The 12906-nt window shown below is 52.2% G+C and overlaps 1 long non-coding RNA gene across 1 annotated transcript; it reads left to right on the forward strand.

Annotated features, from left to right (window-relative positions):
* Positions 1-7637: 7637 nt before the first annotated feature.
* On the forward strand, positions 7638-11718 carry LOC140900040 (uncharacterized). The gene is made up of 3 exons (XR_012155536.1): positions 7638-7810; positions 9154-9303; positions 10223-11718. It is a non-coding gene; the product is annotated as an uncharacterized lncRNA (long non-coding RNA).
* The last annotated feature ends 1188 nt before the right edge of the window (positions 11719-12906 follow it).

Genomic DNA, 12906 nt, shown 5'->3' on the forward strand with positions numbered 1-12906 from the left:
CAAGTCAGCTGGGGACCCTGGGTTCGTTGAAGGGTTGTTAGCCTGTGCTACCATCAGACCTTCCCTGGCCTTGTAGACATCACTGAGTGACAACCCAGTAAACGCTGCTAGGGCTTGAACTGTAAAGGTCAAGCAAAACTATACTGGAAACAAGAGACGGGCCAAACCAGGAACTGCTTGCTTGAATCTGCCTGGAGATCTAGGCTGGGCAGTGTGTCGGCAGAGGAGCAGCAGACAGGATGGGCAGTGCCGGCCAAGGTTTTCAGGGGTCTGTCATAACCTCGGTGAGAGATAAGAAGCAAAGCAGCAGAAGAGATGGGCTCGAGCCACAGGAAATCAGAACTCAGTCTGGCTTCACCTCCCAGCTTTCAGATGTCGCTGCTTACATTGTTTCCCACACACACACTGTCTAGCTAAGGAAATCAAGTCCTGGCCACTGAACAAATAAGCAGGAGTAAAAATAGAAAGGGGGAAATACACGCAAGCCTGTAGCTATTGGAAGTCAGAAAGCCCCCTTTCCCTGCTGGCTGTCCGGTCTTCTACATCCCCTTCCCTTTCAGACTGGGTGACCCAATCCCATCAACTGCCAGCGAGCGGGAGAGGCGATGTCCTTCCTTTATCCAGTTACTGGAACTTTGGCTTTTGTTAATTACAAAGAAGAGTTTTCGATCACATAGTGAACTGCTCTCACACATTGGTTGGTGTGTTACAGTGCTCTGGCATTGTGTTGCATACTGTACTCTGGGTGGTATTGTATTCCAGTGACGCCTGTACTGAGATCAGGGCCCCATTGTGCTAGGTAGTGTATACACACCTAGCGAGAGACAGTCCCTGACCCAAAGAGCTTACAAGCTAAATAAACAAGACAGACAAAGGGTGGGTGGGGGAAACAGAGGTGGAAAGTGACTTGCCAAGGTCCCATAGCAGAGTCAGGATGAGAACATTGACTTCCCATTTCCCAGACCTGTTTCCTATCTGCTAGGCCATGCTGTCTCTCGCTGATGGGGAGGACTAAGGATCAATGCTAGGGCCAGGGGAGGGGAATGTTCCCTTCAGGGTAGCATATGTTGCAAGACATGCTGAGCCAAATACCTTCCCGGTCCATTTCCATTGGCATCAGTGGAATTACAGCGGGGAAGAATCAGGCCCATTGTACCATCCAGCCGATAACCGCTCTGCCCTCCCCTTGCTCTGTTACTTTATTTTACATGCCATTTTCCACGTCCGAAAGTTGGAAACCAGGTGTCTCGCAGCTGCTGAGCTGTGCTTGTAAAGGCCTCTCACTCCCAGCTCCTGCAGCCGCCTGACGGCAGGCTGGTTATCTCTGAGAACCGGGCAAAGCGTGGGCTCCGAGCTATGGTGGGCTGAATTCACAACCTTACAAAAGAGCCTCTGGGTCCCAAAGGAAGACAAACGACATTGACCTGTGCTCCAGCCGGCTGGCTCGAAACACAGTGCCCTCCAAGTCTGCTGTGTTCAGCCAAACGGTCTCTCGGGAATCCCGTCATCCTTGTCTCCTTATGGCTGCCAATGGCCTGGATCTGGCAGGCGGAGTTTGAAAGAGAAAGCAGCGGAGTCACATCCCTGGTGATTGGGACTAGAGCAAAACCACAGGCAGGGAGACGGAGGGCTGGGAAATGAAAGGCATCTGTCAGCCTCTCCAATGGGCTGCCATGCCTGCATTTGGCACTGGCGACAGCCCTCCTCTGCTTGGGTCAGTGTCCTATTCTCACACCAGTCGCCCCTCGGAGGAGCGGTAGCCGATGGCTGAGACTTTGTAAGTTGGCTTCCCAGTGGAGGAGAAATCAGTGGCATGGCGTCTGGGGATATTCTCTGAGTAACTTCATTTATGTGCATGTATGCACCAGCCCTGGAACAGAGGTGGGCAGGCAGCTTGCAGGGCAACCCCTGCTTCTAGGGATCTCAGCCCAGCACCAGAGCCCCATTCCCAGAGAGCTACTTCGCCTGACACATTGACTCTACTCAGAGCCCAAGGCAAAGAGCAGGGCCACCTGCTGCGGCTGGCACAGCTCCCTCTCTTCCCAAGCTGCTTCCACGCTAAAAGCTTGTATAACTCCAACTAACAGTAACCCAGCATGTCTTCTCCAGAGTCCAAATGTGCTCCCATGCTGAGAACAAGAACTTGAAAGACGACGTGTAACAGCGCCTCCTGGTGATGCCGGACCTCACGCGAGCAAGACTGGGAGCGATGCGGACTAAGGGGCTCTGCCCTTAGGCTGGGACGGGAGCGCTTGGTTTAGTTCTGCAGCACTCTTTCTGGTCAGTGCAGCCGTGGCCACGTCCAGGCCTTAGGAGATGGCAGGATGTTCTGACCAGAGCATTTGGGACAGAGTGGCAATACATCCACATCCCCAATATCCACCCCTAGGGACCAGGCCCAGCTCTGCCATACTGACAGTCCAGGAGTGGCTAGCTAAGGCAAGCACGTCATGTTGAGCAATAAGCCTTTCAAGACAGTGATCATATCTTGCTCTAGGCCTTGGACACCTTGTATGTGTCCAGTGTTCTGCAAATGCTCATTAACAATGAGTAATATAATGTGCAGGTCCGTAGCTTGCCTGAGGGGCTGCAGGGATGGAGGGGAGAGCTTACATGGGGTCCTTGACAGTCCTTTGTGCATCTCGGCCTCCTTTCATCCAAGGAGCTCAAAGCAGATTGCAAACAGTAATTAACCCTCACGGTTATACCCCCATTTTACTGCTGGATAAGCTTGGGGCTCAGAGAGGTTAAGCTGATTTGCCCAAGGTCCACTGAGGGAGGCAGTGGCGGAGCTAGGAATTGTTACGACTGGTTAGAAAATGGTCCATAGTTTCCATGGCAAAATTCAGAAGAAACGAAAATCTTTGGGTTTTTTTTTCCCCCAGAAATGTTCTGGGGTTTTTTGACTGAAATAATTAAAAACTTTAAAAGTTGGGTTTGGGTTAAAATTCTCAGGTTTTTTTGTTGAACAAATGGAAAATTTCAAACAAAAGGAACAGTTTCCCTCCCAACTTTTCATCAAAAAACATTTTTGACTGAAATGTTTTGACCTGCTCTGGTGGAACTAGAACCCAGGAGTTCTGCTCTTAGTCTCCCCATCGAGCCATCAGACAGCGTCCTCTCCAGGCAGCTGGCTGACATTTCTCAGGGAGGCCAGAGTCGGCCATGATCGCCTGCAGCGTGGTGTTTTCCAACCAGTCACCTGGAACGTTTCATGGGCAATTGGTTATAAACAGGAAAATGGGACCAAATCTGAGATTGGAACAGATGTTTGGAAGGAACCATCCTCAGGCGGGTTTGTCTGAGTCCTGCACGAAGGGCCGATGGCAGCAAGCTAGCAGGGGAAAGGGCAGAAGATCAGCAGAGTGAGAGAGGAAATGGAGACAGGTGGCTGGAACAGACTCGACTGTGAAATATCCCACATGCACTGTGTAAAGTCAAGCTTGGCAGCCAATGGGCGTTTTTTCTTTCCAGTAATTCTCGCTCATCGAAAAGCTCTCGCCCACGTCTCTTTGTTCCTGGATCCCGTCCCACCCAGCAGGTGTTTGTTCAGAACTGGTGCATCGGGGCTCAACAGCTGGACTGTCTAGCCTCGCTCTCATGCCCTGGAGACACAGCACGCGGCTCTGTTCTTCCCTGGACACCCCAGGTAAAAACACCCCAGGCCACTGTTTGGCTGGGGCCTCTGCTGGTTCCCAGGAGTGCAGAGGGACGAGTGAGACTGCGGTGAAGGTGGTTACTCCAGGCGATTTTTGAATCCTCCTGCTGTGGTGCCCCTATTTGTGGCCTGGCTGTTTGTCTTTTTCAGATAGGGCGACGTTTCAATGACGAAATCCTGTGTTCTTCCCCTCCCTGTCTTCCGCCTGCCCTTGGGTTGCCTGCCCTCATCTCTTCTTTCCATTCTCTGCTGAACATCACGGAGCCTGATACTGTTCTCACGTACCCCACATACCTCTCCCAGTAAATCCAGTGGACTCGGGGGGATACATAGCACCACTATGACTCCACCATGAGGTCAGGGACAGGCCCAGGAAGTGTCTACACCGTTCTCCAATACACCACTAAGGAGCTGTCCTGGGCTTGCGTTAGCCAGCCAAAGGGGTCATTCCAAGCAATGTCACAGTCAGCGGGTTGCCAAGTTAAGAACCATTAATGATCCGCACATGCCGCTGGCTTCCACACCATGCTGTTGTGACTTGAGAGCCTCCTATTAGACACTTTCTCTTTGGCTTTCCTTAATAGCACCCAGTAAATACACACACACACACTATAGCCAGAGCCGCAAGGGATGGTGCAGATAACTGTGAAATAATGGTTGTCCTTAGGAGTATGCAGAAACCATCTGGACCCTTTGGGGCCAGATGCTCGACTGGTGTGAATCAGTGTGGCTCCCCTGAAGTCAATTGAAGAACAGTTGATTTCAGTGGAGCTATTCCCCACATCAACATTTGGCCCTTTTTAAACGGTACCAATCCCCCTCACCTCGTTCTTAATGTAGAGCTCGATTTACTTTTGTTTGGCAGCTGGCAACGGCGATAAGCATGTAACATCAATCCAAGATGATGGGATACCACTGCAGTGCAGTCTGCAATGTCATTAACGTGCACGTTCGGAGACGCAATTTCACCCCTTCAGCACTGGACACCTTCATGAAACAGGTGACTCCGGCATGACCAGATGGTCCAGTACATCCAGATGTCCTGAAGACAATCGTAGGAGGACTCGCCTGCAGAGAAAGGGTTACGGAGGCGAGGAATGTGTTTTTCCTATAGGCAGCAGGAAGAACTCCAAGAATGACATCATGAAGTGTCTTGTGACAAGGAAATTCATGGCAGCCATTTGGGAGAATAATAAATCTCCAGACCTGTTTGATGTCTTGCATATCCAGCAGCCTTGAGGTTGGGATGATGCATCTGTTGTGAGGAGCAGCTGCTCTGGAATGCAGACTTTCATTGCATGAGAAAAGCGTCTCTTGTCTTTGCACAGTGCTCAGAGCTAATTTATTTTAACATTCTCCTATTTGACCACCAGGGAATGTTGCTAGCACTGCAGGAATGGCTCAATTAAAATCTGTTGAGCTTTCATGCTGCAGATAGGACCAGACAATGGATGGAATGAAGAAGAATCATTTACTTGCTGTGGGCTCAGGAGTTGGGCTCAGCATAAGGCGGGTATAAGGCTGAGCTGGCTTTCAACTGAGCGTCTCCCAGTTCATCTTAATGCCACCCCTCCTCCTGCTATTGCAGCACTGAGCCTTTCCTGAGCAGAGACTGCAAACGGTGGAGAACCGTAGGGGATGTCTCTGCAGTGTGCACAAGCAGCCTCTAAGGAGAAGGTTGAGGGCACTAAGTTCATTTCACTTGTGACCTGACCTTTATTTGGACGCAGACTTCATGAAGTGACAGGACCTCTTCTGCCACCAAATCCCACTGTTTTCATGCTTCCATTTGCAAACACTAGTCCAGGGGTCGGCGATGGCACGAGAGCTGATTTTTAGTGGCACTCTGCTGCCAGCCAGGGTTGCAGGATGAGCAGAGCTGGCAGCTGGGACCCCAGACCGGCAATGCGGGCGGCAAACGGAACCCCAGACCAGCAGCGCGCTGAGCCGCTCAGCCCGCTGCAGGTCTGGGGTTCTGGCCACTGGCCCCACTCAGCCCGCTGCCAGCCCGGGGTTCCGTCCATCCAGGCCGGCAGCAGGAGGAGCCGCTCAGCCCGCTGCCGGTCTGGGGTTCCAGCAGCTGGCCCCTGCCAGCCGGGGTCCCAGCCGCCAGCACCTCTCAGCCCGCTGCCAGTCTGGGGTTCCGTCGGGGGGGGGGCCCTGTAAATGTAAAATTTATTACTGGCACACGAAACCTTAAATTAATGAAGACTTGGCACGCCACTTCTCAAAGGGTGCCGACCCCTGCACTAGTCCATGCTGGTTGACCTCTCACCAACAACCAAGCTGGCTCGAAGCACTCACTTACATAGACTCTTGGGGTTATTTTCCACCTTTGAAACATTGTGTTCTAAGAAATTCTGAGCTTTGTTCTTCTGGCTATTGAGTAATAATTAGTTCTATAAACAACTGTCACCATCTTGGCATAAAATCCAAGATGGTGGCACCGTGAAGACGAGGCGACAACAAACTCCATTCTCTCCTTTGTTATTTCAGGTATTGGGATGAATTCCCACCTGCAGCCCATTCAGGGTCGTAGTGGGGCTCAATTGAGCTGGGCATGAAATGCACGTGGCTACAGGGCTAAGCATCTGTTGTTATTATTATTCCACACTTACCCTGCTGCCATCTGCTGCAATGAAATATAGTGGTGGTGTTTTAAGTGCCTATTTACCACTAGACAGTGGCACTTCAGGGAGGACACCCAAGTTATAGGAGGTACCACCACAGAGGCATTTTCCCCTTCATGCCAGCACTGAAGTAGTTAAGATGCACAGTGTCCCTGAGTTGCTACCCTAGAAGGATTATAAGGAAACAAGCAATCAAAGTACTGGGATCAGCCCCCCCAAAACTCACCAGCAGAGAAACCCAGAAACTAAACGAGAACTTGTCCATGGTATAGTTGAAACCAGCAACCTGCTTGCATGGTTCTATCAGGTAGCTCGCATGGGCTGAGCTGCGGAGACAGGGATGCTACAGGAATACTGTAAAACCACACCTAGCTTGTGGGAATGGTAATAACATGGTTCTCAGAAACAAACAAACCCCATTGATCAGTGAAACTGTGTTAGGCCCCTAGTACTTGCACCAAGGAGAGCCTGACTACCCATCTGTCATGGCTATAGAGTGCACCTTATTGCTAGGATAAAGCAACCTAGGTGAGATATCGTACAACTCGGATGAAATGTTCGCCCATAACTTGAACCAAAACCTTTGGCAGGCCCGAAGAGTCAGGCTGACTGACCTCCCCGCCCCATTCCCATTATTTCTCATTTCTGCGGATGCTTCTGCTCATCTGCCTTCCAGCTGGAACCGTAAATGGAGGTGTCAAAATACCCCAAAGCAGGATGTTTGCCTGCAGCTTCCAGCTTGAAAGGAAACAGCAGGAATCCCAAAGAGCCAGATGTGCTCATGAATGCCTGAGTTCAGGGACTCCAGGAGGTTCAGAAAAAAGAAAAGGAGGACTTGTGGCACCTTAGAGACTAACCAATTTATTAGAGCATAAGCTTTCGTGAGCTACAGCTCACTTCCTCAGATGCATATCGTGGAAACTGCAGCAGACTTTATATATACACAGAGAATATGAACCAATACCTCCTCCCACCCCACTGTCCTGCTGGTAATAGCTTATCTAAAGTGATAGGTTCAGGTGACTTTCAGAAGCAGCCATTGGCTTTTGGAGAGGAACCTGAACCCCAAACGCTTAGACATTCCCCCATCACCGGTTACAGATGCCTAGGGGAAAAAAGACTTGAGGAACGGGAACCCCATTTTCAAGAGAAATCACACACACCCAAGACTTGTTTGTGGAAAGGACTTGAACTCTTTCTCCAGCTCCTACATGCCGCTGAGCTGCAATCTGCCCTTCCAGCGCCTGCAGTCTGCCTTTGGCATGCAGGCTCGGCCTGTGAGAGCTAATTTGGAGAGATAAGGCTGTTTATTTCCCAGCTAGGCTAGACTCGTGATTGCTGCCAGTAAACAGGGAGGAGGCAGGACTGCTCCATGCGATACCACTAGGCTCTGAGTTTACAGCTCCCGGAGTTTGCGGATGACTCATTTGGGTCAGGGCAAGGGATCCAGTGTGCTAGAGGGTTGCAGGTGCGAGGGAAGGTCTGGCGGCCTTGAGGCGACATGGACACCCAAGGGACAAAGGTCAGAAGTCCAAAAAGAGCTGGTGGAGTGAGAGAGTGGGAGAAGGAGGTGGCAGAGTGAAGCCAGAGGAAAGCAGGGAGCAGGAGGCAAGCTGGAGAGGAGGTGGAAATGTTGGGGGGGTGGGGAGGGAGAATGCGATCCCAGGGCAGTCCTGGAATTTCACGATCAAATCCACTTTACTCCCAGGATCCGCAGAAACCCACTGCCAGCAAGGGAGTAAATAATCTGCCAATTGCATGGGTGGGCTAAGAGCAGACAGGGTCTGAAGCCTCCAGCGCTGAAGCTCCATCCTCCGCAGGCAAAAATTCTGAGTTCCCCCAGCCCTCAGTCTAGGTCCCATCTTCCTGTTACCTCTCCCCGGTGCTGCTCCCCTTCCTGACACGCCTTCCTCTCCTAGCATCACCTTCGTGCTGACTTCATGCTCCTTCCCCACCCACGAGCCCACCCCAGAGACAGAGAACAAACCTTGCCTCTTTATATCTGTACAGCTCTGTGCACACCTGTAGTTTTTGGTGTGATGGTCTCGTCTCCGGCAAATGCAGGCGTTTGCAGTGAAGCTCCCCTGACCTTCGCCCACCTCAGTTCTTCAAGCTAGAAATATGTATCACCAATACAGACCCTTATGAAAGCTGGCGGAGGCCAGGCCCTTGGGTGAATGGCCGCTACTGTCTCATAAGAGTAAATAAGTTATTGCCTGGCTGAGCCCCGGGCTGATTTAACTGAATTCCTCGCCACGCCACGTAGCTCAATAACCAACACATGGGAATCAGAATAATCGGATACCCCGTAAGGAGATTCTTTCATTGCAGTGATCGGCTCCAGAATGGATCTGTTCCATCTGGCAGCGAGAGCGGGAAGGCATCTGCCAAATGTCGGGGGTGCCTTGCAAAGCACCTCCCTGCCACTTAGAGATGGCACCTGCCCATGCCCGAGCAAATGTTTACAGCCCTCATGGAGCTCGTTAGGCCAACCCTGCTCCCTAAGCCATAAATAATAGAGCCGGGGGAAGCGGAAAGCTGTTGAAGTGGCCAGCTAGGCAGCCCCTGACCTCAAGCCAACGCATTTGGAGTGGATGTGTTAGCACAAACTCCCTCTTCCAGTCACTAAATACATCGCTGGGGGTTGTAAGTGGTTCCTTACATTTACATTCTTACCCTCTCAGCGGCTGGTCTATGAGACACTGGGCTTGATTATCTTCTAGGATGACCAGATAGCAAGTGTTAAAAAATCGGGACAGGGGGTGGGGGGTAATAGGTGCCTATATAAGAAAAAGCCGCAAAAATCGGGACTGTCCCTATAAAATCGGGACATCTGGTCACCCTAGTCTCGTCTCATGTCACCAGGGCTACACTAGTGGCCGCTCTCCGTCGATCTCCATGGAGTTACACTTGCTGGGGCACACTCGGCTGGGCGCGAGGAGGATCAGGCCCAGGGTTCCACAGGCAGGCAGACTGATCTCTGCGCCGGCTCCCGCCTCCTTCTCGTCCCATCGGGTGAGCAGACCGTACCGTCTCTGCCATGCGGGTTGGCTCTGGTTAACAGGAACACACACGCCAACCCACGCCAGGGGCTAATTGGAAATCGGTGCAGAATGCACGTCAGCCAGGCCAGCTACGGTGGTCCTAGGGGTAGACTGGGGGGTCCTGAATTGACCCCAGTCCTGGAGAAAAGGGCTGTTGGGTAACAGTCCTTAGGGCATCCCCTCTGGGGAAGGGCAGAGGGATCTCCAAGTGTGAGGCGTCGATTGGCCCCCTCATCTGTAAATCCCTCCAGAGTGCAGGGCGCTGTGTGACAGATCCAGGGTTAACCCCCTACCCAAAGGGAACACGTACAGACATGGCTGCCTCCTTGCCTGTGGTCTGTTGTTCTCCCACACTGTACCTAGCTCCCATTAAATGTAGCTGGAGAATGGGTCCTGCAGGCTTCCCTGGTAGATAAGCACACTGTACCTTATAAGAGACGCACCATTGCGACTGTACTGTACTATACACCATTGTGAGGCAAACACCATTTTTGACTGGACCTTATACTGTTACAAGAAACACACCATTGTGACTGTATTGTACACCGTTACAGAGACACCATTGCGACTGTACCATACACCATCCCAAGGCACAGACCATTGTTACTGTCATCTAGCTAAGCTCCAGGATCTGATCTGGAAGGAATAGCTTTAAAACTATACAGCAAGGACAATGTCGAGTTTACACCTTGGCCAAAACTGGACAAGTGCTTGGGGAATTCTGGGCAAGGAGTGAAATTCCCCTTGGCCTGCACCCCCCAAGCCCCCACCCATAGTTTTGGTGAACTCCTTGGGGCACTATTTGCAAAAAGAGAATCCTTCCCCCCCCCCCCCCACGACGAAAAGTTCAATTTCCTCTCTGATTTTCTAGGTTCTCATTTGTCTTCCAGTGTCACCTCTCCATCACCTTCCTTCTGGCTCCCTTGAGAAGCCCTGCCAATCACACAGGTCAGCTGCTGCAAGGAGAAGAGGCTTTAATTGTTCCCATTCCAAGCATCCTGCCTGGCCTGGCAATAACACAATGCCACACGCACCATCTCCTTGACAGGCGCCCGAATGCAGAGGAGAGAGCGGAGGCAGCAACAGCCCCTACGTGGGAGAGATCTGCTAAACACCTGTCAGACTTCCTACACATGACGGACAAGAGGAGCAGGAGGTGTGATCTCCGCCACGTCACGGGGCAAGCGCTCCCTGCGGCTCAGCCCCTGCCGCAAGCCTGCATTTTTTAAAAGTTTCTCACTGTTTCACTGGACGGAAAAAAATAAGACACAAGTAGAAGGATTCTGGGCTGAGTCTATCTGGGGTGGGGGTTTATTTCTACCTCCCTATACACTTCCTCTGCTCTGCACTCCCTACAGCATCCTAGCAACTCGGCTGGCCCCATCTGCCTGTGTGCCCCACTCTCCAGCTGAACCCTGTCCTGCAGCATTACAGACTCAGGCACATCTGTACCTCAGCATCCCCATCTGTGAAGTGGGGATAATGACACGTGCCCCTCCTTTGTAAATCACACTGCGATCGATGGATGAGGCTTGATGGCCTCTGGACTTTGCTCTTCTCTTCTGGTGGAGAATGACTTCCCAGTTTTTCTTCAGTAATGGCAACTTAAATGGTTTTGAGAGACAGCCGTGGCATACCTCACAGGTTGGGTGGTCTTGTGGCTGATGCTCTGACCTGGGACCCAGGAGATCTGGGTTCAATTTTGAGCCCTCCTTGACCTTTGCTTTGCTCATGCTGTTAGTCCAAATTCGTTAGCCATTGCATTCCAGAACAGCGTCCGCTCGTGTGCAAGATACAGGACTGGACTTTCCAAGCCAGGAGCGAAGGATAACAGCCTCAGTGCAGCCCGCTGCTTGGCACAGTCCTGAAACATGGCAAGAGGAGACACTGGGGGATTAGTCCGGTGGTCGTGGAAGTGAAGTCTGGGAGCGCTGGAACCAGTGGGCTCCACCCACCCCACCCTGCCATCTGGTGCGAGTGAATGCACATTGCTGCCAACTCAGAATTCCCCACTCACGGGCTCTGTCTGCACAGGGCACGAGGCAGTGGGGAAACCGGCCCACCATCACCTGCGTCTCTGAGAGCTCATTATATTTTACTTGGGGGCCTAGAAGCCCCCGGCACGCAGCCAGGCCCCATTGGGCCAGGCCCGGCACAAATACACCCCCAAAAGATGGTTCCTGCCCTGGAGAACTTCCAGTGGCTAAACGTCACTGTAGGAGCAGACAAGCCTGGCAGGGGCAGGGGCGGTATAAGGAGGAGCTTCTCTCACATGTTCCTCTCCTCTCCACCTGGAAGAGCAGCTGATGGAGTGTGGGCAACGCTCATTGTCAGGACAGAGCGGGGAGCAGCTGGGACTGGAGGTTAAAGAGGAAGCAAGCTGGTGGGAAGGGGAGGAGATCAGGGGCTGGGTGGGGCGGGGGTTGGCCACCCAGAAATGTCTCCAGTTTTCTTTGGCAGGTGTTTTTTGTGCTGTAATCGAGTTCTCCTCGTCACAGGGCCACATGCCACTTGTGCACCTTCTCCCTGAAGTTTACATTACGCCTCTTCTCAGCCAACATTCGCTTAATCCTGTGCAATTTCACCATGGCAGGAAGCCAGGCTGTTGGTCGCAGAACCTCTTATTCCATAACTCTGCGAAAAGCAGCTCCCAGGGGCCCCATTTACCAAACCCCACAGCTCATGCCTCCAGCCTTTACCCATAGAAATAGATAGGTGGGACTCCTCGCTTCTCCAGCCTTTGCTGCCGGGGGTAAGCTGTGCTTGTAATTATTGTACGTTTTGCAGCATCAGCTAGAGGTCTGCCTGAGACTGAGGCCCCCTGGGTGCTGCCCATGCGCAGAGTGAGAGATCACCCTTGCCCCCCAGTAAATAGCTGCACTAGACAAGACAAAGTGCTTGCATCCCCAGGTCAGAGAGGGAAACTGAGGCACGAAGCAATGACACCCAGCAAGGGGGGCGGGTCCCAGCGCCCGGGCTCCAGCCTGATCCCAAAAGTCTACATAGCCATTTTATAGCCCCACAGCCAAAGCCCTGCAAGCCCGAAACATCTGACCTGGGCCAGCCGTGGCTGTGTTATCGGCCCCCCAGTAAGATATCGACTGTACCTAAATGCTGGAACCGTCCTGCAGCACTTCCAGGAGGGAATTTTTCTACACACCTAGCCAGGTGCATTGTGGGGGCCCCCTTGCAACACTGAGCGGTTCCGATGACAGCAGGGGGTGCAGGTCGACCGCTGCGGGGTCTTGCTAACACCCCCAAGTGTCAGCGTCACCATCCTCCCCTCTTACTGCATTGTGCTTCGCAGCTCACACAAGCTGGTGGGTTCATGAACTCATTTCTGCCAGGGACTTGAAGCTGAAAAGGGCAACCTGTCACTATTCACGCTGCACCATCGCCGTTGATGGAATATGGTTAATATTCCCCAGAACTACAGAGCAATTAGCCAGGGCAGGCCCCTGTAATTAACAGTCAGTGGGTGTTTCACAGCAGTTAGCTCCCTGTTATTATGAGGAAGATTTTGTCAGGGCTTCTCTGTGCTTTTCAGGGGGTGAGAGAGAAGCCATCAAATCGA

This window comes from Lepidochelys kempii, chromosome 18, assembly GCF_965140265.1.
Source record: "Lepidochelys kempii isolate rLepKem1 chromosome 18, rLepKem1.hap2, whole genome shotgun sequence".
NCBI classification, from domain to species: domain Eukaryota; kingdom Metazoa; phylum Chordata; order Testudines; family Cheloniidae; genus Lepidochelys; species Lepidochelys kempii.